Raw genomic sequence first — 27,841 nt, 5'->3', positions numbered from 1 at the left:
TTTGAAGATAAGAAAGATGGATCTTGGACAATGGCCATTAACAGAAATAGGTTCCTAAAACTTTGTTGTCTGCTAAGTATTTTGAATTGCACTGTATAGTATTTGGATTAACATTGACCTTAAAAGTCAAGAGAGCAAGGTGGGCCCTTCAGATTAAGCATTAAGAGTTTCATTGCTGGTATGGCGAAATAAGTTTCAACAGTTCAACCCACCCACAGCCACAGACCATGGATGTATATACATACATACATACATACATATATACATATATACATATATACATAGTCTATGGAAGCATATTTTGAAGAAAAGTAAAAAACTTTGAAGATAGGACTGGCATAGAGTGAGGTTCCCATTTTTTTTTTTTTTTTTTGTATTTTTCTGAAGCTGGAAATGGGGAGAGACAGTCAGACAGACTCCCGCATGTGCCCGACCGGGATCCACCCGGCACGCCCACCAGGGGCAACGCTCTGCCCACCAGGGGGCGATGCTCTGCCCCTCCGGGGCGTCGCTCCACCATGACCAGAGCCACTCTAGCGCCTGGGGCAGAGGCCAAGGAGCCATCCCCAGTGCCCGGGCCATCCTTGTTCCAGTGGAGCCTTGGCTGCAGGAGGGGAAGAGAGAGACAGAGAGGAAGGAGGGAGGGGGTGGAGAAGCAAATGGGCGCTTCTCCTATGTGCCCTGGCGGGGAATCGAACCCGAGCCCCCGCACGCCAGGCCGACGCTCCACCACTGAGCCAACCTGCCAGGGCCGAGGTTCCCATTTTTAAGGGCAGAAAGCATAAAGGCAGACTGCAGTCAAGATTAGCAGCAAAGTGACTAAAACTATGATAGAAAATTCTGTCTCTTTAGTACACAAGAGAAATCCTGGGGTAAACATAGTCGTAGAAACCAAGATGGAAGGCATCCCACAAGAGAGAAATCCAAAGAGTGGAAGCACCACATCAGAGTACAAACATTGTCCAAATCTTAGGCTGACATATGAGTCAAGCATGCCTGCAGCAGACTCAAAATGGCCGAAAGCTAACTCTAAAAAACCTGAGATTCTGGCTGCTTACCACTGTAGTCAAGACAGAATATGGTGAGGACAAACTAAGCTTCCAGTAGTGCAGAGAGAAGTGGTGAAGAAGCATATATTCATATTTCAAAATGAAGCAATAAAATATCCCCTACTTTTTGTGAGCATGTATTTAAAAATTACCCGTACCCTTTATTATTTGTGTCACTTTGGACAAATTAACCTCTCTGAGCTCACTTTCTTCATCTCTAAAATGATGTTAATAATACCTAACTTCTGTGGTGGTTTTACTGGTTAAATGAAGTAATAATGCACCATCAGTGCCTGGCTTTTGAATTCTGTGGCAATGAAACAAGGCCAAATTACTCCAGCTGAGCTCTGTCAAAAATACCTCTTCCTGATCAAGAAGACCAAGTTTCTAAATGCTTACATAACTATGTCTGAAGAGCTGGCCTTACAGCAAGCTGAGGAATCTGGGAAAAGGTATAAGAAAGGTCACCCACTGGGGGATTTAGGTGGAACTCCTGTTGCAGTAAAAGATAACTTTAGCACGTCTGCCATTGAGAAAACATATGCATCACACATGCTGAAAGGTTATGTACCACCTTATAATACCACAGTAATTCAGAAGTTGTTGGATCAGGGAGCTCTACTAATGGGAAAAACAAACTTAGATGAGTTTGCTATGGGATCTGGAAGCACAGATGGTATATTTGGACCAGTTAAAAACCCCTGGAGTTATTCAAAACAGTAGAGAGAAAAGAGGAAGCAGAGTCCCCATGGTGAGAAGGAAGATTCAGACTGGCTTATAGCTGGAGGAAGCTCAGGAGGGAGTGCAGTGGCCATGGCAGCGTTCACGTGCTTTGCGGCTTTAGGATCAGGTACAGGAGGATTGGGCAGAAATCTAGCTGCCCACTGTGGGATTGTGGATTTAAAACCAAGCTATGGCTTATTTTCTCATCACGGTCTCATTCCCCTGATGAATTTAATGGATGTGCCAGGAATCTTAACCAGATGTGTGGATGATGCTGCAGTTATGTTGGGTATACTGGCTGGGCATGACTGCAAAGATTCTACCACAGTACAGGATCTTCTTAAACCGTTTGTGCTTCCCGGTTTCATAGATGTGAGCAAACTGTGTATAGGAATTCCGAAGGAATATCTTTTACCAGAATTATCAAATGAAGTACAATCCCTTTTGGTCCAAAGCTGCTAATCTCTTTGAGTCCAACGGGGCCAAAGTATTTGAAGTGTCTCTGCCCTACACCAGTTATTCAATTGTCTGCTACCATGTTTTGTATACATCAGAAGTGGCAACAAATATGGTAAGATTTGATGGGCTAGAATATGGTTACAGATGTGACATTAATGTGTCTACTGAAGCCTTGTTTGCTGCAACCAGACAAGAAGGCTTTATTGATGTGGTGAGAGGAAGAATTCTCTCAGGAAACTTTTTCATATTAAAAGAAAATATGAAAATTACTTTATCAAAGCACAGAAAGTGAGATGACTCATTGCTAATTATTTTGTGGATTTTGCTAATGCTGGAGTGGACGTCTTGCTAACTCCCACCACCCTGAATGAGGCAGTACCACACATGGAGTTCATCAAAGAAGACAACAGAGCGTGAAGCACCCAGGGTGATATTTTCACACAGGCTGTACATATGGCAGGATTACCAACAGTGAGTGTCCTATGGCCCTCTCAAGCCAAGGGTTGCCCATAGGACTACAGCTCATTGGACGTGCATTTTGTGAGCAGCAGCTTCTTACAGTTGTCAAATGGTTTGAAAAACAAGTACAGTTTCCTGTTATTCAACTTGAAAAAATAATGGATAATTGTTCATCAGTCTTTGAAAGTGAAAAGTTAGCTTCTGTTCCTATAAAACTATAGTGATAAATATATCCTGCAAATTAAAATGACTTAAAGATTTTGTATTATTGAAAAGTCAAATACTCTTGCTAAATTCTTGTAATTTGGCTCACTGTCAACATAAGCCATTTCTTGGAATCACTTTTTTAAATTCTTGTGATATAGTTAATTATAAATAATCTGCCAGCATTTATTAAACATCTATAAGTGCAAAGTACAAGATTTCTACTATAACACAAGACACATGCTCCTCAAAAATGAAGCATTTTACAAAAATGTCCGTTAAAAATAAAGAAGCTTGCCTGTCCTGTGGCAGCGCAGTGGATAAAGTGTTGACCTGGAATGCTGAGGTCGCCAGTTCAAGGTCGCTGGTTCGAAACCCCAGGCTTGCCCGGTCAAGGCACATATGGGAGTTGAGGCTTCCTGCTCCTCCCCCCTTCTCTCTTCTTTCCAAAATGAATAAATAAATTCTTTTAAAAACATTTAAAAAAATACAGAATGTGAAATTTTAGCCTAACCAGTTACTAATCTGTTAAAAAAATTAATAACTTTCCTTGAAGAAATATTATAAAGTCCAGAACCTCCACAACGTGACACTCACAATGACTTGGATTCAATCCAGACCTGTTTCACATTCAAAGAAAAGTTACTGTCAACAGTGCTGGAATTTCATTTAAGGACTTTAAATCAGCTAACACATATACTTAATAAAATAACAATAATAAATAAATAAATAAATAAATAAAAGCAGTGAAACAGAAAATATAAAAAATGGTCAAAAGCAAAAAAAAAAAAAGTCAAAAGCAAATTTTAACACTGAAAAACATTTCTATAAATTATTAAACTTCGGTCTATAACAGATTCAGGTACAATAGATCCAGACAGATTTGTTTCTAGTTTTTACTTTTCTTTATACTGTTAAAATATACATGAAAAGTATATATTGTTATTAAAATATTCTTAATTTTTACTGTTTTACTTTGGATCACTCCACATAGATGTGTTTTCTATTTTTGGAAATCTAGCTTAATTTTAACTACTTTTTTCACAGTCTATCCTTTACAATTAATACCTCTACCACCAGTAAGTATATCTCTATTTTCTAGTACTTTCCCACGTAATTTTTAAATTTAATGTGTACTGACTGTCATGGCCAGCATTCTGGTTATTCCTAATTTAGTACCTTTGAAGAAAGTTTCTGCTATCTTAATATTTGTCACATTTAGTAGATTATCTTTGAATGGTACTTATTTTTCATTCTTATTGCAGCAGTGGTGACATAGTTTGATGCCAATTATGTAAATATTAATTTGTCATGATTATATAAACAAACATAACCGTAGATACAATATGACTTTTATGTTCTAGGTTACCAGGAGTAGCAGAAGTATTGATTTATAAGACTTCTTAAATTTTCTGATGTAAATGCAATCACATCATTGTACCTATGTAGCACCATTTAACCTGTATGTTTCTGTACTAGTATGTACTTTATTTTTATCTCTTGTTAGATGCATGATTAAGGTATGTCTTATGATTGAACCTAATTAAATGTGTGTGTGTGTGTGTGTGTGTGTGTGTGTAAAGTGACTGAGGAATTGCTTAACACTTTTAATTGTATTATAGCTCAATTTAGAAATTGAGAATTATTCTTTCAAATACTTTCATGATCAATGATAAAAAAAATGTGTAATTATAAGTTATACAAAATATGATAAACAGTGAAATCCCTCCTAGCAAAAGCTTTAGGACACAGCAAAAACTGTACTCCAAGGAGTAATTGGAAAATTATTGTTAAGAATAATTCAGAAACATTTTTTAAATAAATACAATTAAAAATAAAAGAAATAAACTTTAAGTCAAATAATTTTGTAAGTGAAAAACAGAGGTAGAGGGCATATACAACCAGAAATCAGAATTTGCTGTAGAGGTTGCTCAGTAGCCATGCCTCCTTTCCCCCTGGCTGAGTTCTTCTCCCCCTTCTTTCACCACCTGAGGCTGTGAGGGTGAGGACAGGGCAGGAAACAGAATTAAATATTTAATTCCATTCACCCGGTAACAGTGAGGCAAACTGTCCTAGGGAGGAGCAGAGAGCTGCAGTGCCCACCCTGTGCCAGAGACCAGAGTCTGTTTCCCCTCTCTTCCTCTGTATTGCCTTCAAATATCACAATTCAAGGAATAGTGACTGGGCTTGACAATATCACATATAAACCAAAGTCTGTTCAAGTAGGAATCTGTCAACAGTTGACTTAAATTTTAAATAGAAGAGTAGAAATACCACCGCCCACAGGTGATCCACCACCACAGATGGCCACCTACTACATCCACCTCCTGATGGAAAAGGGAGCTGGGTAGTAGTTGAATGTATTTTATCTCCATTGGATTTTTATTCACATTCCTCAAAGAAATTCACCAAATATTTGATACTGTCTACAGTGAAATAGCATAGATGTCATCCATTTTGCTGGCTGTTATGTGCACAAGTCTCACGAGTTCATGAGTAGTGTTTTGGTTAATAAATATGGTAGCCAGTCAGTGATGGTACAAGATAATATGCTGTTCAGGAATGGTTGTAGCTTCATATAATACTAGTATAATATAGCTTCACCTTACTGTAGGGTTCATTGGAGGTTTATGTCTGTATTTCAACCTGCAACCCCTTTAACAATCATTGGCAAATACTTCTATAATGAATGACCCATAGAAAATGGACTCGCCATGGCAGGACGTCTTTTTTTATTAAGTAGATTACTACATTTCAATTAGTTCATTTTTAATACCTAATAGCTGGAAATGAAGCTTCTTTATCTTAGAAGGTATACTGTTGAATGCTTCTGTGGCTGGGTTCCTCATGAGAACTGTTGGGCCCAAACAATCTACTAAGTTTAAAAATAAGATTGGCGTGGAGCACATAATTCAGGTATAAAGAAAAGCCATTAGAAGAAATCAGTATGGGAAAAATAATTATATATTTTGATTTCTCCCTTTTCAAGTGTAAGGGATTTCTGATATACTTATTTGGAAATGTCATTATGTGTCCAGGATTTTGGCCTTCATTATATATTTGACTCCATATGCTAAAAACAAGGAAATTGATGATGAGTATTCTGCAGCCTTCCTACTGTCTGTATAGTTTTTATTGATGTGTTTGAGAGACCTTCTGTAGAATTAATTGCAAACTCCAAACTTGTTTTACCTCAAATCCATGCTTCTTCAGCTTTGCAGTTATGTTCATCAGAGTGTGTCTTCTCTTATGCACATTGGTGGAAGACTGCAGAAGCCTGGTGCTTTATATTAATTTTTTTTGGCCTTGGATTTGGGAGTATTAGCAGTGCCCTTTTTGAAACTCTTCTAGACCATGTTAGTACTGAAAGATTGTCCACTGCTATGGGAATTGTCACAGTTGTGGAATGTCGTCCAGTTGTTCTTGGACCTCCTTTTGCTAGTAAATTAGTGACTGAGACTGGAGAATATATATATTCTCCACATACATATACAATATTACATAAATAAAATGATATTATATATATGCATGTGTATATGTATACACACACACATACATACATACATACATACATACATACATACATATAAGTATATGACCTGAAGAGCTATTGTGTCTTTATCAAATGTGCGACTCCTCATGGGCAATGTTATAAACTATATATTGCTTGCAAAGAAGAAGAAATTGCAGAAGCCTGAGTCTAGAGAATCTGAACCCTTAAACAAATCTAAACAATATGATGTTAATGTCAAAAGTACAAAAATATAGAATAAATCCCTCAGAAAGAGAAACTAATATATAGCAAGAATTACATCAATGATTTCAGGGTTTATGACTCCCTTAGGGGTACTTTACTTTCAAAATATTGAAAAGAATTTTGGTTGAAGTAAGGCTTCATAATGAAAGATGATGATGAGATTATTTTTCTCAATGGCAGATATTAAATGTTTTCTTTTTAAAGTTTATTTGGGCAGTTAAATTTAGAGATTATGCAAATAACAAATCCATGCAATTGCTTTATTTCTATACATGACTCTGGTTGTGATTAAAATAATTTTAAAGTCTTCCAGTGATGTCTAGTCTTGATTTTACAGATCTGAATTCCAATTTCTGGTATGAGTAGTTAGAAGAAATATATTTAATTTTTTTATTTCATATTAAAATATGCAATGAAATTTAAAAAAATTAATTTCTTCTTGCAGTATCTAGAGAAGAAAAGACAAATAAGTTTAGAAAGAATATTAAAACCATACTATTTTTCTTTTACTTAAAACATCAATAAATAATAAAGAAGTATAATATAGCTGTGTGCTACTGTAAATGTGGATTTTTAAAGATGACAACATGGGTGAAAATGAGATGATCTTAATTTAAAAATGCAACTAACAGATATAAACAAAATTTGCATATATAAAACAAAGTAAAAGAAATAAACTTACTATAAGGTTTTAATATTAAAGACAGTGTAGTATTGTCTTAGAGAGACATATAAATCAATTAAACACTATTGAGAACCCAGAGATAAATCTATACAATTTATTTTTGACAAAAGTGCCAAGACAATATAATGAAAGGTGTTTTTATTTATTTATTTTTATTAATTTTAAGGGATGACATTGATCAATCAGGGTAAATAGGTTCAGAGAAAACATCTCCAGATTATTTTGACATTTGATTATGTTGCATACCCCTCACTCAAAGTCAAATTGTCTACTGTCACCTTCTATCTGGTTTTCTTTGTGCCCCTCCCCTACTCCCACCTCATAACTCTCTTTCCTCCTCCCCCCCTGGAAACCACCACACTCTTGTCCATCCCTGAGTCTCATTTTTATGTCCTACCTATGTATGGAATCATATAGTTCTTAGTTTCTTGTGATTTACTTATTTCACTCAGTATAATGTTATCAAGGTCTATCCATGTGGTTATATATGATTTGATGTCATCATTTCTTATGGCTGAGTAGTATTACATAGTATATATTACCACATCTTCTTTATCCAATTGTCTATTGAAGGGTTTTTGGTCGTTTCCATGTCTTGAACACTGTGAACAATGCTGCAATGAACATGGGGCTGCATGTGTCTTTATGTACCAGTGTGTTTGAGTTTTGAGGGTATATTCCCAGTGGAGGGATTGCTGGGTCATATGGTAGTTCTATTTTTAATTTTTTGAGGAACCACCAATATTTTCTTATATAATGGTTGTACTATTTTACATTCCCACCAACAGTGAATGAGGGTTCCTTTTTCTCCACAGCCTCTCCAACACTTATTATTCCCTGTCTTGTTGATAATAGCTCATCTAACAGGTGTGAGGTGGTATCTCATTGTAGTTTTGATTTGCATTTCTTTACTAGCTAATGAAGAGCATCTATTTATACATCTGTTAGCCATTTGTATTTCTTCCTGGTAGAAGTGCCTGTTCATGTCCTCTTCCCACTTTTTTATTGGATTGTTTGCTTGTTTGTTGTTGAGTTTTATGAGTTCTTTGTATATTTTGGATATTAGGCCCTTATCTGTCCTGTTGTTTGAAAATATCAATTCCCATTTAGTTGGCTGTCTGTTTATTTTGTTGTCAGTTTCTCTTGCTGTGCAAAAACTTCTTAGTCTGTTGTGGTCCCATTCATTTATTTTTGCCTTTACTTCCCTTGCCTTTGGAGTCAAATTCATAAAGTACTCTTTATAACCTAGGTCCATGAGTTTAGTACCTATGTTTTCTTCTATGTAATTTATTGTTTCAGGTCATATATTTAGGTTTTTGATCCATTTTGAATTAATTTTAGTACAAGGGGAAAAACTGTAGTCGAGTTTTGTTCTTTTGCATGTGGCTTTCCAGTTTTCCCAGTACCATTTGTTGAAGAGGCTTTCTTTTCTCCATTGTGTATTGTTGGCCCCTTTATCAAAAATTATTTGACCATATATATGGTTTTATTTCTGGAATTTCTATTCTGTTCCATTGGTCTGAGTGTCTATTTTTCTGCCAATACCATCCTGTTTTGATTATTGTGGCTGTATAATATAATTTGAAGTTAGATATTGTAATGCCCCCAGCTTCATTCTTTTTCCTTAGAATTGCTCTGGCTATTCGGGGTTTTTTATACTTTCATATAAACCTGATGATTTTTTGTTCCATTCCTTTAAAAAAAAATGACATTGAAATTTTGATGGGAATTGCATTAAATTTTTATATTGCTTTGGATAATATAGTCATTTTGACTATATTTAGTCTTCCTGTCCAAGAACAAGGAATATTTTTCCATTTCAACTATCAAGGAGGTTTTTGATAGTTGTTTCTATTTCCTCCCTGCTTATAGGTCTGTTTAGGCTTTCTGCTTCTTCATGACTCAGTCTAGAAAGATTGTATTATTCTAGGAATTTATCCATTTCTTCTAGATTGTAAATTTAGTGGCACACAGTTTTTCATAGTATTCTACAGTAATTCTTTACATATCTATGCTATCTGTGGTGATTTCTCCTCTTTCATTTTGGATTTTGTTTATATGAGTCACTTCTCTTTTTAACATTGTGAATTTTGACACGGGTTTGTCAATTTTGTTAATCTTTTCAAAGAACCAGCTCCTGGTTTTATTAATTTTTTCTATTATTTTTCTGTTCTCTATTTTGTTTATTTCTGCTCTGATTCTTATTATTTTCTTTCTTCTGCTGGTTTTGGGTTGTCTTTGTTCTTCTTTTTTAGTTCCTTAAAATGTAAAGTTAAGTGGTTTACTAGGGCTTTCTCTTGTTTGTTCATATAGGCCTGTAGTGATATAAATTTTCCTCTTATTACTGCTTTTGCTGCATCCCAGAGATTCTGATATGTCGTATTGTTATTTTCGTTTGTCTCTATGTATCTTTTGATCTCTACTTTTATTTCTTCTTTTACCCACTCATTTTTTAGAAGTATGTAGTTTAGTTTACACATTTTTGTGAGTTTGTTTACCTCTTTTTTGCAGTTGAATTCTAGTTTTAAGCCTTTATGATCAGAGAATATGGTTGGTATAATTTCATCTTTCTGAATTTGTTGATGTTAGTTTTGTGGCCCAACATATGGTCAATTTTTGAGAATGTTCTATGTACACTAGAGAAAAATGTATACTCTGGAACTTTGGGATAAAATGTCCTATAGATGTCTATCGTATACAATGTTCTAGTGTTTCATTTAAGGCCAATATTTCTTTATTGATTTTCTGTTTGGATGAATGATCTAAAGCCATCAGTGGTGTATTGAGGTCTCCAAGTATGATTGTATTTTTGTCAGTTTTTATTTTTAGGTCAATCAGTAGCTGTCTTATATATTTTGGTGCTCCTTGGTTTGGTGCATATATATTAAGAAGTGTTATATCTTCTTGATTCAATGTCCCCTTTATCATTATGAAATGACCATTTTTGTCTCTGATTACCTTAGCTGTCTTGTAGTCAACATTGTTAGATATGAGTATTGCTACACCTGCTTTTTTTTGGATGTTATTTGCTTGGAGTATTGTTTTCCAACCTTTCACTTTGATTTTGTTTTTATTCTTGTATGTTATTGTGTTTCTTGTAGGCAGCATACAGTTGGATTTTCTTTTTTGATCCATTCTACTACTCTGTTTTTTTTTATTGGTGAGTTCAATCCATTTACGTTTAGTGTAATTATTGACATTTGAGGGTTTCCTATTGCCATTTTATATATTGCTTTCTGATAGTTTTGTATCTTGTTTGGTTCTTTTTTTTTCTATCATTTGTTTTTGGTTTTTTTTTTTTGGTTGTAATCCATACTTCTTTCCTCTGTTATGTCTTTTTTAAGCCATGTGTTTCTGTGTTGCTTTTTTCAGGGGTGGTTACCATTAAGTAATATCATGTTCATTGTAGTACATTATCTCATGAGTGCTCTTTACTCCATCCTTTTTTGCTACTGTTAATCTTTGTTCTCTCCCCTTTTTTGTTTTTGTTGTCACAGATTAATCTTGTTTTATTGTGATCTTGATGGAGCTTTTACTTGTAATTTTGTTTTGTTTTGTTCTTTGTATCTGGTCGAAAAACCTCCTTTAGTATTTTCTGAAGTGGAGGTTTTCTGGTGATAAATTTTCTCATTTTTTCTGTATCTTTGAATATTTTTATTTCTCCTTCATATTTGAAGGATGGCTTTGATTGGTATAATGTTCCTGGCTGGAAGTTCCTCTTATTCAGTACTTTATATATTGGGTTCACTCTCTTCTATCTCCTAGAGTTTCATTGAAAAAATCTGTTGATAATCTAATGGGCCTTCCTTTATATGTTGTATTCTTCTTTTCCCTGGCTACCTTGGGAATTTTTTTTTTTTTTTTGTCATTGGTGTGTGCCAATTTCATTATGATGTGCCTTGGAATAGGTTTGTTAGGATTAAGATAACTTGGTGTTCTGTTTGCTTCTTGAATTTGAGGCTTTAGTTCTTTTCACAGGCTTGGGAAGTTCTCGTCTATTATTTGTTTGAATATGTTCTCCATTCCATTTTCTCTCTCTTCTCCTTCTGATATGCCCATTATTCTTATGTTGCTCCTTCTGATGGAGTCAGACAATTCCTGTAGTGCTTTCTCATTTTATTTTTAATTTGTGAGTCTCTCTCCTCTTCTTTCTGTAGTGCCTCTAGTTGCCTGTCTTCTATGTCACTAATTCTCTCCTCTATCTAGCCTGTTCCATTGGCTAAGCTTGTTACCTCATTTTCAGTTCATGTATTGAGTTTTTCATCTCTGTTTGATTTGTTTTAATAGTTTCAGTTTCCTTGGTGATATATTCTTTCTGTTCATTGAATTGTTTTTTGAGCTCCCTAACTTGCCTTTCTGTGCTTTCTTGTATATCCGTATTTTTAAGACTTCAATTTTAAATTCTCTGTCATTTATCTCCAAGGTTTCCAAGCTATTGAAACTTAATTCTGTAGATTTTTCCTCATCTATTTGAGCTATATCTCTGTCTTTTGTATTCATGATATTTGATTTTTTTTTCCTTAGTAGTGTTTGAGAGTAGTATTGATAATAACAATAATTAGAGTTGATTAAAAAAAAAGAAAAAATTTTGAGAAAATTCAGTGAAAAACTGAAAATTCAATTATGCTATGTGGAACTAAAATTCATATAATAAAAAGCCTGAGTTTGGGGGTATTGACAAAGAGGCAAAAAAGGAGGCAAGAATCCACAAAATGCCACAAAGGAAAAATTTGGATCAAGAACATAATTGTTTGTTTGTAAATAATGGTTGAATGAGAGAAATAGTGTAAGAGAAGAGAAGGAAAATAGAAAGAGAAAAAAGAAAAAAATACAGTGAAAAATGAAAATTCTATTGTATTGAGTGAAACAAAAGCTACATAGAATGGAGAGCCAGAGTTGGGGGAAATGCTAAAGTGATAAAAAGTGAAGTAAAAAGCACACAAAATGCCACACACAAAAAAGTTGAATCCAGAATGAAATAATTTGTTTTGTGGGTGAGATTCAAATGAGAGAAAAAGTGGGGAAAAAAATGAAGAAACAAAAAACAAAGAGGGGGAAAGAGAGAAAAAAGTTAAGTTTTTTGGAATGTAACACTTGTAAAAGAAAAGGAATGGAAAATGTAACACCTGGGTTATAAATTTCAAAATGAAAAGAAAAGAATAAACGGAAAGAGGATTAAATGACCAAGATGGAAGATAAAAAAAAGAGATAAAAAATACAAGAAATACGGAAAAATTTATAAAGACTGTAGATTTTTTCTGGTTTTGTGTGGTTATCATCTTCCTTTTTTTTTTTTTTTTTCTTATTTTGGCTGGTTGTGCTGTACCCCAGGTTCTGCCCCTGTGGCAGTCTTAGACAGAGATTTGTAGTTGATGTGTCGCTATGGTGATGACATAATCTAGGCCTCGGTCTTGTTGGTAGGCAGGGCTTGTCAGCATTTGCAGGCTCTGACAATGGGAGAGTCCATTTTCTCTGAGCCTCTTTCTAAATCCGTGATGGCAAACCTTTTTATAAAAATTGCCCACTTTTGCAGTGCTGGTCCACCTGGTCCATCCTGCCCACTAGTGGGCATTCCAGCTTTCATGGTGGGCCAATCATGGCACCGTTTGGTTGCTCCACTACTGCTCACCATGAAAGCTGAAATGCCCATTAGTGGGTGGGAGGGACCAGGTTGAGCAGCACTGCAAAAGTTGGCAGTTTTTATAAAAAGGTTTGCCATCATGGTTCTAAATCTCTCCTTTCTGAACCAGCAGACTGGTGGTCAAGCTGTGTAGTTGCCCCAGCCACTGCCTGGAAAGCGAGAGGCTCTAAGAGCTGCCAAATCCCCCTTCTTTTCCCACTCAAAGCAAGGTTCTGGGTAAGGCTTTGCCAGCCAGAGCTGCCAGCATAATCAGGCAGGTCTGGGAGCCGATTGCTTTTCAGGTGTCTTTCTATGAGCCTCCCGGCATGTCTAGTATGCCTCAGCACTCCACAGGTCTACTCTCCCCAGGCTTTTAGCACTTTGTAATCTGTATCAACTGGGGCAGGAAGATGCCCCTATCATTGCCTGCAGTGCAAGCGGTCCTAAAAGCTGCCAAGTCCCTCCACCACATTCATTCAAAGCACAGCTCTGTGTATGAAAGCTTTGTCAACTAGAGCCACTAGCTCAAGTAAGCAGGGGAGTGAGCTGATTTATGGTTCTAGTTAAATTTGCCTCAGCGCTCTGTGGGTCTTCTCTTCACAGGCTTCTCCCTTGTTGGTAAGCCTATAGCCCAGCCCACTCAACTTCTGCAGTGTTTTCTGAGGTCTGTTCTGTAAGACTGTACTTTTTAACCTGTATTGGCTTGCTTGAAGTTACCCCAGCCATTGCCTGATGAGCAAGAGGCCCAGGGAACTATCAAGTCCCTCCTCTGGGTCCCCTTAAATTGCAGGCCTAGGAAAGAAGGCTTTGTCAGCCAGAGCCACCAGCGTAAACCCGGCAGTAAGCAGACTGTGGATTAGGTTCCTTTCAGCACTCAGTGGATCTGCTCTCCAGAGGTTGTCCATGTGCCCTTCCCCCCACCACTTTCTCAGTTCTCTTTCCTGGGAATGTGCTATGTTCACCTGTATGGCTGGCTGAGGCACCGCACCTGTAGGAAACCTGGCTCTCCATGAAACAGCACCCTGCCGTTTGGTGCACCAGGATTATACAAAGACTCTGGTCCCAGCATACGCAGAGGGCCACTGCTGACAGTCTCCGACCCAACCCCTCCCTCTGGGAATGTGGGCACCCATGCCGGAGGCACCAGGTGGATCCACTTGCACATTGCCTGTGCTCGCCGACCGGGATACCGGGAGTAAACAAGGCAACTGCTTGCTCACCTCTGCTGGGGTCTGCGACTGGTATTAGCTCCACATAGGCTGAGCCGCGGGCACATTCTCTCCTCAGCTTGGACGTCTCTGCCCTAGCCCATGTTTTTCCATGCCCCCAGCCCTCCCTTCCTCTCAGTTCCAAGTGAAAACAGCCCTTGCTCAGGTCAGTGAGGAAAGTGGAATATTCCATTCTCTGTCTTATTTCCTTCATAGTGGATTATATAATCAGCCACCTTTTTGCCCAATCATACCTTTGTTTGATGTGTGTATATTTCAGATGCCCCTGTGATTATTTTTCTGTCTCTAGTTGTTGAATTTGTTGAAATTTCAGGGAAAGGTTTTGGGAGCACCCCTCACGGCACCATTTCTCTGATGTCACTCCATTTTGTTTTTTTTTACAATAAATGGTACTAGGATAATTAGTTGTATGTACATATGAAAATGAATAATTTCAGATTCTTACCTTACTTCTTATGCAAAAATGAATTCAAAAGAGAATATAAACCTAAATGTAAGATCTAAAATGATAAAATGTGGAAGAAAATAGAGGAGAGAAATTTCAAAATGGTGTTTTATGCACAAATTTCTTAGTTAATATTCCAAAAGTATAAGCCATAAAGAAAAGAATAAACTAGACTATTCAAAAAAACTTTTATGTTTTAGAAGACATCATCAAAACATGACAAGACAAAATCTTAGAGAAAATACTTTCATATCATATATCTGATAAAGAAGTTGTATTGAGAAGAAGTAAAGAACTCATAACTAATAAGACAAATAATTCAATATAAAAATTGTCAAGTGCTTTAACAGGCATTTTACGAACAAAGGATGAAGCATCCTTTTGTTTTTTGTTGTTGTTTTTTTTATTTTTTACAGAGACAGAGAGAGAGATAGACAGGGACAGACAGGAACGGAGAGATGAGAAGCATCAATCATTAGTTTTTCGTTGTGCATTGTGACACCTTAGTTGTTCATTGATTGCTTTCTCATATGTGCCTTGACCGCGGGCCTTCAGCAGACCGAATAACCCCTTGTTCGAGCCAGCGACCTTGGGTCCACTCTGGTGAGCTTTTGCTCAAACCAGATGTGCCCACGCTCAAGCTGGCGACCTCGAGGTCTTGAACCTGGGTCCTCGGCATCCCAGTCCGACGCTCTATCCACTGTGCCGCCGCTTGGTCAGGCTGAAGCATCCTTTTGAAAAGGATGCTAAACATTATAAGTTACTAGAGAAATGCAAATTAAAATAATAATAATAAAAGGCCATTACTCACCCAGTAAAATGGCTATAATCTAAAAGACAGATAATATCAAATGTTTGGGGAAGAATCAGAGAAACTAGACCCTCATACATTACTGTTTTGAATGTAAAATTGTAAAGCTACTTTGAATAACAATTTAACAGTTTCTTAAAAAGTTAAATATCAACTTATCATAAACCCTTCAATTCCACTCCTAGATACTTATTCAAGAGAGATGAAAACATATGTCAACACAAAGGCTTATACACAAATGTACATAGTAGCCTTATCTGTAATAGTTGAAACTGGGAGCAAATCAAATATGTATAAATTGGGTTATGAATAACAATGTGGTATACTAAAGCAATGGACTACTATTCAGCAATAAAAGAATAGAATTCGAATATATATTTCAACATGGATTAACCTCAAAAACATGCTAAAAGAAAGAAGCCAGATACCAAATACTAAAAATTGTATGATTATATTTATATAACATATTTAGAAGAAGAAAAATTTATAGAGAAAGAAAGCAGATCAGTGTTTATCTGGATCTGGGACTGAATGTTGACATTAATTACAAATGGGCTTGATGGAATTTTGTGCAGTGATGGAAATGTTCTAAAACCAGATTGTGGTTGTGCTTGTACAACTTTATGAATATGGTCTAAATAATTGTACACGTCTAACGGTGAACTTTATGGTATAAAATTATACCTTATTAAAGGTGTTAAAAAATAAGTTTATGCTACCTTTACACATGGAATACTACTTAGGCATAAAAAAGGAGAAAATCTTACCTTTTGTGACAGCAAGGATGGACCTGGAGAGCATTATGCTAAGTGAAATAAGCCAGTGAGAGAAAGACAAGTAACATATGATTTCACTCATATGTGGAATTTGATGAACAAATTGAACTAACAAGCAAAATAGAGCAAGACTCATAGACAAAGAGCAGGCTGTCATCTGTTGAAGGAGTGGGAGGTGCAAGTGAGAAGGGTGGAGGAATTGAGCAAAAAGGACAAAAGAGAGAGAGAGAGAGGGAGAAACTCATGGACAGGGACCACAGTGTGGTGATTGCCAGGTGTGAAAGGAGGTGAGGGAGGGAAGGTATAGACGTGACAAATGGTGATGGATGGATACTTAACTTGGGAGGGTTAAATACAATAAAGTACAGAAGATGTGTTGTAGAATTGTGCCCTATAGGCCCTGGCTGGTTAGCTCAGTCAGGTAGAGCATTGTCCCAAAACATCAAAGTTGTTGCTTCAGTCCCCAGTCAGGGTACATACAGGAAGCAACCAATGAATGCACAGTTAAGTGGAATAAATGAATGCTTCTCTCTCTGGGTTTCTCCCTGAAATCTGTGTTATTTTGTTAACCAGTGTCACCCCAATGTATTTGATTAAAAGATAAGCTTATATTTTCAGAAATTAGATTAAAAAAATATGTAATCATAATAAAGTAAGGAGACTGAACTAATACAGATGAATGGAACTAAAAACTTTGTAAAGGATCAGTATATATGCAATTGTGCCAACACCATTAAGATAAACTACGTTATAAATTAGAGTATGAAAATTAATGTTCTTCTAGTATTAACCCAAGAAGATTTAGAAATGATGAAGAAGATTAAAAAATTTTAACAAAGTTTGAAAAAAACATCAAAATTTTATAATTACAAATAAATACAAGGGCCTGATATTTTTATGGCATATATATTTTAATACTAGGTAAAATGAATTTTCTATTGCTGTTAAAATGCAACTATGAGAATAGAATACAATCAATGCAATGAATTTTATAGATAATTGTAACAATAATAATCCAGTAAAAATGTATAAAAATGGAAATCTGTTCTTATGACTAAAAATGCCAAAGTACATCAAATGCAACAGTGAAATAAAATGTTACTTTTGATTAAGTATACTTTATTTCAAAAGTTTAGGAAAGGTTATATATGAAGAAATACTAACTAATAGTATAATTTAAAAAAATAAATTAAAGAAAACGTGATTACATAAATAAAATATTTTTATTCAGTAATGACAGTTGCTACTCCTGATTTATCTGACTTCAGCTATTTTAGAATATCCTAGAAAGGCCAGTATTTTAAATGTTACTAAGACTTAGATTTAGACCTTATATTTAGAGCTGAGATATAAGAAAAAGCCACTTAGTGAGTGAGTTTAGCTGATAATCCTGCATCCATGCTTCATTTTGACTCTGTATTTCTCTTCCTATCTATAAATAAACTTCAACACTCATGAAAAAATAAAACAGTGAAGAGAGACAAACTCAGATGGTTCTGAAGGCTCATCCCTTTCCTGTTTCAATAGCTTAGCAATATGTGACTCCAGAGATCCAAGTTAGCACAATAAGAAAAACCAGCAAAGAGCCTTTGAGACCCTGAGATTACCTCTTTTTTACAAGACCATTTCCTCCACCAAGAAATGTCCATTTTCATGTAGTCATTTGAGAACCCTTGCTCTATTTTTTCGCTCAATAATAAAGAGAGGCATTTGGGGGTGAGGGCCTCTTTCCTGGAGCCCCTGCAGTGGTGTGTTCAGTGCAGCTACACCTGCCCAGCCAAAGCAGAACTCTCTGGCCCAATGACACCTTCATGATCATGTCTGTTCTCAGCTGCTTCCCTATCTCTTAAGTTTTTTCGATTTTACCTTACTTATTTACCTTTATGTGGTGTGGTGCAAATGTATTCCCCTTTGTGCAGAAAATGGCCTTTTGAACAAGAAATCAAGTACTAGAACTGTAGAACAGAACTGAACAGATGTTAAATTTTGAACAGTGGATGGATATGCTACAGGGAGAAGGTGAAAATGCTATTCTATTCCTGGTAACATATAGTAAATACTGAGAAGGAGAGAGGTTCTCAGTTATAAATGAGGAAGATATCTATATACTGAAATGGGTTTTCACAAGGATATATTAATAAGTGGAAAAAGCAAGAAAAAGAACAGTGGTATATAGCTATCTTCTGTATAAGAAGTGGAAAGGTGGTACACATACACATTTCTTGCATTTTTATAAAAAATACTGAAAAAATGAACTACCAAATAGAGATACTAAAAGTGTCTGTGTGAGTGTGTATGTGTGTGTGTAAGGGGGAGAGAGACTGAGAGTGTCAACACTGCTGGTGAGATTTTCCTGTGTATTTTTGTTTCACTGATAAATTCTTTGAAAAATGGCCCTATGAAAAAGTTAATTAAAAACTAACCAACAAATGGTACAAACATTTTCTTTCAGAAACAATGTTCTAGGCTGAAAAAAAAAAAGGAATAATTAAAATCCTAATATTTTCAGAATTTAGTAATGTATTTGAACATGTTTATTTGGAAACAAAAACATGTTTAAAAACAATAAATATGTCTCACATCAAGTTTTATGATTGACTGAAAAAATGTTTTTTTAAAAATAACCATGGAAATAAGACATACACATTAGTGTTTTAAAAAATTTCTTGGCCCTGGGCATGTTGCTCAGAAGATAAAGCGTTGGCCAGGCATACAAACATCTCACGTCTGATTCCCAGTCAGGGCACACAAGAGAAGCCATCATCTGCTTCTCTCCCCGTCTCTCTCCTTCTTCCTCTCCCGCAGCAGCCAGTGGCTCAGTTGGATCGAATGTGGGTCCCAGGCGCTGAGGATAGCTCAGCTGGTCCAGCATATCAGCCTCAGATGCTGAGAATAGAGCAGCTGATTTGAGCATCAGCCCCAGCTGGAGGTTGCCAGGTGGATCCTGATGGGGTGCTGTGAAAATCTGTCTATCTCCCTTCTTCTCACTTAAAAAAAGAAAAGAAAGAAAGAGGGTTTGGCCTAGTTGTCATAACTTTTATTTTGCTCTCTATGCACAAACTTTAAGAACAGCATCTAGGAATGTTATATTTAAAAAAATAAGAAAAGAAATCAGCCTGACCAGGCAGTGGTGCAGTGGATAGAGCATTGGACTGGGATGCGGAGGACCTAGGTTCGAAACCCCGAGGTCACCGGCTTGAGTGTGGGTTCATTTGGTTTGAGCAAGACTCACTAGCTTGAGCCCAAGGTCTTTCCCTGGCTTGGGCAAGGGTTACTCGGTCTGCTGTGGTCTCCCAGTCAAGGCACATATGAGAAAGCAATCAATGAACAACTAAGGAAACTAAGGAGCAGCCACGAAGAATTGATACTTCTTAACTCTCTTCCTTCCTGTCTGTCTGTCCCTATCTGTCCCTCTCTCTATCTCTCTCTCTGTCTCTGTCACAGAAAAAAAAAATCACAGGAATACAATAAAATGAAGCCATGAAATAAGAAAAATAATTTTTCATAAAAAATTTGTATTGCCTGACCAGGTGGTGGTGCAGTAGATTGAATGTTGACCTGGGACACTGAGAACCCAGGTTCGAAACCCTAATGTCCCTGGCTTGAGCATGGTCTCACCAGATAGAGTGTGAGGTCACCAGCTTGAGTGGGGGGTCATACACATGATCCCATGGTCATTGGCTTGAACAATGGATTGCTGGCTCAGCTAGAGTTCCCTGGTGAAGGCACATATGAGAAGCAATCAATGAATAACTAAAGTGATGCAACTATGAGTTGATGGTTCTTTCTGTGTATTTCTCTGTCTTGCTAAAAAAAAAAAAATTGTTTTATTAGTGTGCAGAATTATTTTGTATGTATTCAAATGTTTCCATGGTGGTAAAACAGTACAACCTTAAAACATACTGTGACATATTTTAAATTTGTTATTAAATAATTAACTTACAATTTACTTTAATTAGATACCTAAATCAAGATTATATTCATACATTAGTACTGACATATGGTTTAAAGTTTGAATTCAGTCTATAGCAGTTGTATCATACATATTTTCAAAATCATATTAAAAGATGGAGGTGACAAAGGGAATGGAATAAGCAGGAAGAACAGGTCCTGGTGCCACCTGGGGTAAAGATATTATTTTGGTAGTTAAGTTGGGGTGTCAGTAGTTAAGGCTTCCCTCTCCATCCTCAGTCCTCAGAACTTCTCCTATTGAAATGTTTTTTTGTTTGTTTGTTTTTTTGTATTTTTCTGAAGTTGGAAAAGGGGAGGCAGTCAGACAGACTCCTGCATGTGCCCGACCGGGATCCACCCAGCACGCCCATCAGGGGGCGATGCTCTGCCCATCTGGGGCGTCGCTCTGTTGCAACCAGAGCCATTCTAGAGCCTGAGGCAGAGGCCACAGAGCCATCCTCAGTGCCCAGGCCAACTTTGCTCCAATGCAGCCTTGGCTGAGGGAGGGGAAGAGAGAGACAGAGAGGAAGGAGAGGGGGAGGGGTGGAGAAGCAGATGGGCGCCTCTCCTGTGTGCCCTGGCTGGGAATTGAACCCGGGACTCCTGCACGCCAGGCTGACACTCTACCACTGAGCCACCCGGCCAGGGCCCTATTGAAATGTTTTAAAAGAATTAGAGGAAATAAAGAAGCATAATAAAGCCATTTCATTTGTCTTTAAGTTATTGTAGCCATTTAAATTAAATTTGATTTGTAGTAGCTTTAGACATTTTAGTTTTGCCTAGTTAATTGTAAGTAGAAACAAGATTGTGACAACTACTGTGGTTAATAGACATAGGGATGATATATTTAATTACTAATTTGAAAAGTGACAGTTTTACTTCATCTGTCCCATAAATCATTTTCCTGAGACTCATTTCAACTTTTCAGAAAGAAACTTAAAAGTATTATGAACCCGTTAGCTCTCTGAACAAAATAGAAAATATGGCTTTAATAAAAGATGTATAACCCTCTCCTTATTTCAGTAGCTATTGCTTGATATTTTCATATCGTGCTTTTAAAACACTGAAATAACTCCATATTTTTGAAACTATCAGCAATGAATATATATTCTAATTTTCAGGATAGTCAATTTCTGTTAAATGATTCATATATATTTACAACTGAGTTTCATAATAATGAGTGTTATTTACTATTAGGAAAAATATAAGCACTGATGTATTAAAATATTTTCCAAATAAAAATACACAAAATTTAATAACATATTATTAGAAATTTAGATGGTTTAATTGCTTAACTTGGATTACTATTCTTGTGATAGAGACAGTAATCAAAAATACTTGAGGCAATTTATTGAATGTCATCACCTTCTTAAAACTTTTTTTTGTAACATTCCCTTCTCTGCAAGTCACTTTTTCTTTTCATGTACTTGCTTTATTTATTATTTTTACATATTTCTCTTTTTTTCTGAATGATTCTTGTTAGTAGTATCTATAGAAGTAGAATTGAAATGGGGAACATAGTAGAAAAAGAGCAAGTGTTACAATGTTGTCAGATCATTAATCCTTATAATGTCTTTGATACTATCACAGTGTCTTAGAAAGAGTTCCATTTTGGAGTCAGACTGGTCTTGTATAAATCCTAGCTCAAAACTGGCTCTACCAGTTTTAAGCAAAATAACATAGGATACATTCTCTGATCTTCAGTGTCTTATGAGTCTGTAATATAGAGAGAATGCTAGTAATGACTGGTACATAATAGAGAATCAACAGATTCTTTTTTTTTCTTTTGGTCACTCTTCCCAAAAGTTTAGTAAACAGATAGTTGTTCACTCTCAGATTGTGTAAATATTAAATTTGTTAAACCAAGCACAGTACTACTAAGTAAGAACTGACAGGCTTTGGTAGGAAAAACTAAATATTTATACAGTTGTATGAATAAGATATTTATTGTACTCTACTATTAAAAAATAATTTATTGCCTGGCCACGCAGTGGCGCAGTGGATAGAGCATTGGACTGGGATGCGGAGGACCCAGGTTTGAAACCTCAGGTCGCCGCCTTGAGTGCAGGCTAACCGGCTTGAACGTGGGGTCATTGGCTTGAGAATGGGATCACAGATGTGACCCCATGGTCACTAGCTTGAGCCCTAAGGTTGCTGGCTTGAGCAAGAGGTTACTCACTCTGCTGTAGCCCCCTCAGTTCAGGCACATATGAGAAAGCAACAGTGAACATCTAAGGTGCTGCAACAAAGAATTGGTGCTTCCCATCTCTCTCTGCTCCTGTCTCTCTGTCCCTCTCTCTGACTCTCTTTCTCTGTCTCTGTCAAAAAAAATAATTAAAAAATAATAATTTCCTACCTGACCAGGCAGTGGTGCAGTGGAGAGAGCTTTGACCTGAATGGTGAGAACCCATGTTCAAAACCCCATGGTTGCCAGCTTGAAGGTGGGCTTACTGCCTTGAGCACAGGCTCACCAACTTAAGTGTGGGATCATAGACATGACCCCATGGTCTCTAGTTAGAGCCTGAAGGTTGTTGGCTTGAGCAAGGGCTGAAGTTCACTGATCAAGGCTCATATGAAAAAGCAATCAGTGAACAACTAAGATGCCACAACTAAGAATTGATGTTTCTCATCTCTCTCCTTTCCTGTCTGTTTGTCCTGTCTGTCCCTCTCTCTCTCTCTCTCTCTCTTACTAAATAATAATAATAATGTTAATAATAATTTACTTTCTTTGTTGTAGTTCATATATATCTGAAAGAAGTCACAGGACAACTTAAATAACATTGTAGAAAACCCTTTCAAGAGACAGCATTTTGTATGTTTAAAAAATCCTGTTAATTCACTCACTAAATGTTAGACATTGTTTTAGCTAATGAAATATTGAGTTGTGATAATTAAACTCACTGAAACATAGAAGATATAAGCAATGATTTTACATTTTTATTTATAATAATAGATGGAAATCTTTTTTTCTTTTTGTATTTTTCTGAAATGAGAAGCAGGGAGGCAGAGACACAGACTCCCACATGTGCCCGACTGCGATCCACCCGGCATGCACACCAGGGGCCGATGCTCTGCTCATCTGGCGTGTTGTGCTGCTGTGACCAAAGCTATCCTCAGCTCCTGAGGTGGAGGCCATGGAGCTGTCCTCAATGTCTGGGCCAGCTTTGCTCCAATGGAGCCTTGGCTGCAGGATGGAAAGAGAGAGATAGAGAGGAAGGAGAGGGTGAAGAGTGGAGAAGCAGATAGGTGCTTCTCCTGTGTGCCCTGGCCGGGAATCGAACCTGGGTCTTCCACACACCGGGCCAACGCTCTACTGCTGAGCCTACCTGCCAGGCCGACAATTATTATTATTTTTTTTAAAGTTCAACTTTAGGTCAACCCTTCTTATGTTTCACATTATTTTTTTTGGAAATTTTATCACTATAAGTAAATGTTCCCAATTGTTTCATAATCAATACATTTGGAATGCTAGGAAAAAAAAACAAATTTTGTTCTTTATTTAACTATATCTATTCCTTAAAATCTTAGGGTATGTGTGTTTGAGTCAAACTAGGTTTAGTTTGTTTTAGGGTTGAATTTTCCTCATAACTGACCATTTTCTTTGTCTCTGATATTAGCAATTATGTGTTGATTTCACACATTTTAACTGTATCTTAAACTGTCTGGGGGCATTTTTTTTTTTAATTCTCAAATTCTAGGGTATCATCTCTATGCTGTTTTTTGTATTAATTGAAGTATTCTCTAGTGTAAATTTATAATCTCATGTGTTCATAAAGTTTTAAATATTAAACTAATTACCATTAAGCAAACTATACTACAAGTAAAAGCTTCCTCTTAAAATTTTCTATGTAAATGATCTTAGATTATCATCTACCCTAAACCCTGCTTCTCCTTCTCCTCAACCACCATCAACAACAGCAACAACTCTGGATTCCCTTAAAAAATAAAAGAACCATAAAAAATATGACTTAAATGAAGTGAAATGTTATTTAGTCTGGTCAGTTAGCTCAGTTAAAATGTCATCTTGTAACACCTAGGTCAGGGGTTGGGAACCTATGGCTTGTGAGCCAGATGTGGCTCTTTTGTTGGCTGCATCTGACTTGCAGACAAATCTTTAATAAAAAAAATAATAACGTTAAAAATATATTGGCCCTGGCCAGTTGGCTCAGTGGTAGAGCGTTGGCCTGGCGTGCGGAAGTCCCGGGTTTGATTCCCGGCCAGGGCACACAGGAGAAGCGCCCATCTGCTTCTCCACCCCTCCCCCTCTCCTTCCTCTCTGTCTCTCTCTTCCCCTCCCGCAGCTGAGGCTCCACTGGAGCAAAGATGGCCCAGGCGCTGGGGATGGCTCCTCGGCCTCTGCCCCAGGCACTAGAGTGGCTCTGGTCACAACAGAGTGATGCCCCAGAGGGGCAGAGCATCGCCCCCTGGTGGGCAGAGCGTCGCCCCCTGGTGGGCGTGCTGGGTGGATCCCGGTTGGGCGCATGCGGGAGTCTGTCTGACTGTCTCTCCCCGTTTCCGGCTTCAGAAAAATACAGAAAAAAAAAATATATAAAACATTCTCATGTATTACAATCCATTCATTTCCTACTGCTCATGTTCATGGTTGCGGGTGGCTGGAGCCAATCACAGCTGTCCTCCGGGACAACACCAAATTTTTATTGGATAATGCGTAACATACACGGGTTGTTGTATGGCTTTCACAGAATTACATTTTAAAATATATGATATTCATGGTTCTCTCAGCCAAAAAGGTTCCCGACCCTTGACCTAGGTAGTGGTTTAAATTTTCAGCCAGGGCACATACTGAAAGTGACTAGTGAATTCACAACTAAGTGGAATAACAAATGAATGCTTCCCTCTCTCTCTCTCTGTCATTCTAAAACCAATCAATTAAATAAAAGAAAGAGAAGATACTCTCCATCAACTATTTAATAGATTGAAAAGTCAAATTTTACTTTTATTACAACCGATTGCTTTAAAATACCAATTAGCATTTTTATTTATTTATTTTAATTAAGTAGTGAGAGGTGGGGAGGCAGAGACACTACACCAAGAGCCTCCACTGGGATCTGGTCAGCAAGCCCCTTATGGGGCGGTGCTCTGCCCATCTAGTATCACTGCTCTGTTGCTGGCAACCTAGCTATTTTAGCACCTGAGATGAGGCCATGGAACAATCCTTAGGCTCAGGACCAAGTTGCTGGAAGCATTTGAGCCATGGATGCAGGAGGGGAAGAAAGATGGGGGAGGAGGATGGTGGAAAAGCAGATCGTTGCTTCCCCTGACTAGGAATCAAATCCAGGACTTCTACACACCTGGCCAATGCTCTACCTCTGAGCCAACTGGCCAGGGCCAATTAACACTTTCTTACATAGGAGTTAAAGAAAAAATGAGCTAGTCAAATATCTGTTTTAATCATTCAGTGTGTAGTTTACAGAGTAAGACAGAATGTTCCTAAATGGATATTACCAGTAAACAATGGGTCATTTTATTGATAGAAAAGGACACATATCTGAAGATAAATGGAGCCCTCAATGCTTACTGGGCCTAGGAATCAGGCTTAAATCATTAAAAAGAGTAATTTATACAAATGTCACTTTTCATGGGGCTCATTGTATTATAGAATACCAGGAGACTGAATTTTTATTTTTATTTCTCTGCTTTGCTCTTGAGTTGTTCACACCCTTACAATATATCTAAAAAATGAAATTTTTTTCTCTGAGTTCATTGTCCCTTGCCATACTTCTCTGGAAAAAAAATTGGAAGAAAGAAGGGATTTAACTAAATAAAGTTATACTTTCTCTAGCTCTCTGCTTTTGTAAAAATTTGAATATTGAGGAGTAACAAATAGAATCTCGGTCACAGAACTTCTAAAGTCTCTTCGCCTGGCAGTGAGTTAGCTGAAATATTGTTCTGTCTCCTTCACATAAAATAAGTGATTGCTTAAAACTTCAGCTTCTCCCAAAGGTCTTCTCCCAAAAGCATCGTTAACACCCTGCACACCCATCATGCAACTGCAAGATCCTTGTATTCAGTAGTAAGGCTACTTTCAAACCACAAAAGCCTCTATGTGGCAACATGCCCTTTCCGTCTTTCTGGTCCCTCACCAAATTACTAGGGAAGAGGACAGCAGGAAGAAGACAAAGTCTGTTTCCTGGAGTTTGACTCAGGATAGTCCATCACAGTCTGATCCAAACATCTCGGGGATTTGAGACCTGGCCCTGCTGCCTCTTAGTTCTATGCAGAGCTATGCTAGTTTGCAGTGTCTCCATGACCTTGCATAATCGCATTGAAAGGAATAAGCAGGCTCCTCGATTATATTCGAGAAATATTGTAATTTAAATGTGTTGAAAAGGGGGAGGGGCCTTTCATCCTCAAAATTTAAAAATGACGTATAAATGTCTGATTCGTGGATCATACACCTGAAACTAATGTAATATTTTATGCTGATTATTCTTTAATTTAAAAAGACTGACTTGTAAAACCTGGAAAACTCAGAGTTGGGAAAACTCTGAACTCTCATAGCCAATTTTCTTTTAACTTATTAACAATTTATTATTATTAATAATAACTCAAACTATGAGTACTGTAGTAAAAAAAAGACCTTTCATTTAACAGAGAAAAGTCTAAGTCAGTGCATATTGTAAGCCGTTCATATGAGATATGAGTGGCTCTGAGGAGCTGGAACAGAATGCCAGCAAGGTATAAATGGTATCAGGGGTAGTCTTGCCTATAAATATTTTCAGATTTATAGCCTTTGGTCTGAAGAATATATTGTGTGAGGAAATACAGTGTGAATAAATGGAAATTGTACTCCGCTGAAGTAAGAAAGGGAAAAATAGTTTTATTTCTTGCCCAACATTTCTGCATCATGTTATCTCGAAGTGTGCAACCATAAATCTGAGATGAATCTCAGGAAATGGTGTAAAAGATTTCGTTGTTAATCTATCAGATTTTAGAAGTCCCTTTATTCAGTTAGTAGAAGAAAATCACAGTTCAGGGAAGAGTATGACCAGAAAACCTGGGGGTGGGTGGGGATGAAGAACTTATGCTTTCCTGGTCATTTCGTGCCAAAATTTGAAACTGTCAAGAAATTATGATTAACATGAAGATAAACTTTAAATTACTTTTTTAGAGAGAATAATATGAAAAGACCCAGATGTCTGACTGTTGTGCATCAGTCCTGGAAATAAGGCTTTTCATTATTAAATGAGAAAAATGCATAAAGAATAATAAATAAGCCTACGATTGTTTTCTCTGCCTTAACAAAAAATTAACCACATAGAAACAACTTTTCTTCAGCCATTATGCATTGTAGCAACCACTGTATTACTGATCAAAGGTATTCACTGTTTAAAGGTGATTATCTTACCTGTAAAATAAGAATTATTATTTCATAATGTGGCTTAGGCCCTCAGGACATTCAGATAATATAGGAAAAAATGAATTGTCAGGTTTCTGATATATAACTGTTGCTCAATAAATTATAACTAAAATTATTATTATAGATTTGACTAACATTTGACACTATTACTTTTAAAACTATAAATTTGAAGCAAATATATATACACATACATATATATGCATATACATAAATGTGATTTCTTTCATATATTTAGACTATGTAGGATTTTTTTCATCTTGGGGATATTTTGTCCTTTACTTGGGTGCAACAA

General features: G+C 36.9%; 1 protein-coding gene and 2 pseudogenes across 3 annotated transcripts in view; all 3 read left to right on the top strand.

Moving 5' to 3' along the window:
* The window catches only part of LOC136381074 (glutamyl-tRNA(Gln) amidotransferase subunit A, mitochondrial pseudogene), a 104,174-nt pseudogene extending 101,263 nt beyond the window's left edge, over positions 1-2,911 (top strand).
* The window catches only part of CTNNA3 (catenin alpha 3), a 2,003,993-nt gene that overhangs the window by 1,756,047 nt on the left and 220,105 nt on the right, over positions 1-27,841 (top strand). The window lies entirely within an intron of this gene.
* LOC136381073 (monocarboxylate transporter 2 pseudogene) lies at positions 4,040-6,696 on the top strand (annotated as a pseudogene).

The sequence above is a fragment of the Saccopteryx leptura genome, chromosome 9 (assembly GCF_036850995.1).
Source record: "Saccopteryx leptura isolate mSacLep1 chromosome 9, mSacLep1_pri_phased_curated, whole genome shotgun sequence".
NCBI classification, from domain to species: domain Eukaryota; kingdom Metazoa; phylum Chordata; class Mammalia; order Chiroptera; family Emballonuridae; genus Saccopteryx; species Saccopteryx leptura.
This window is presented reverse-complemented; position numbering and strand designations above follow the sequence as displayed.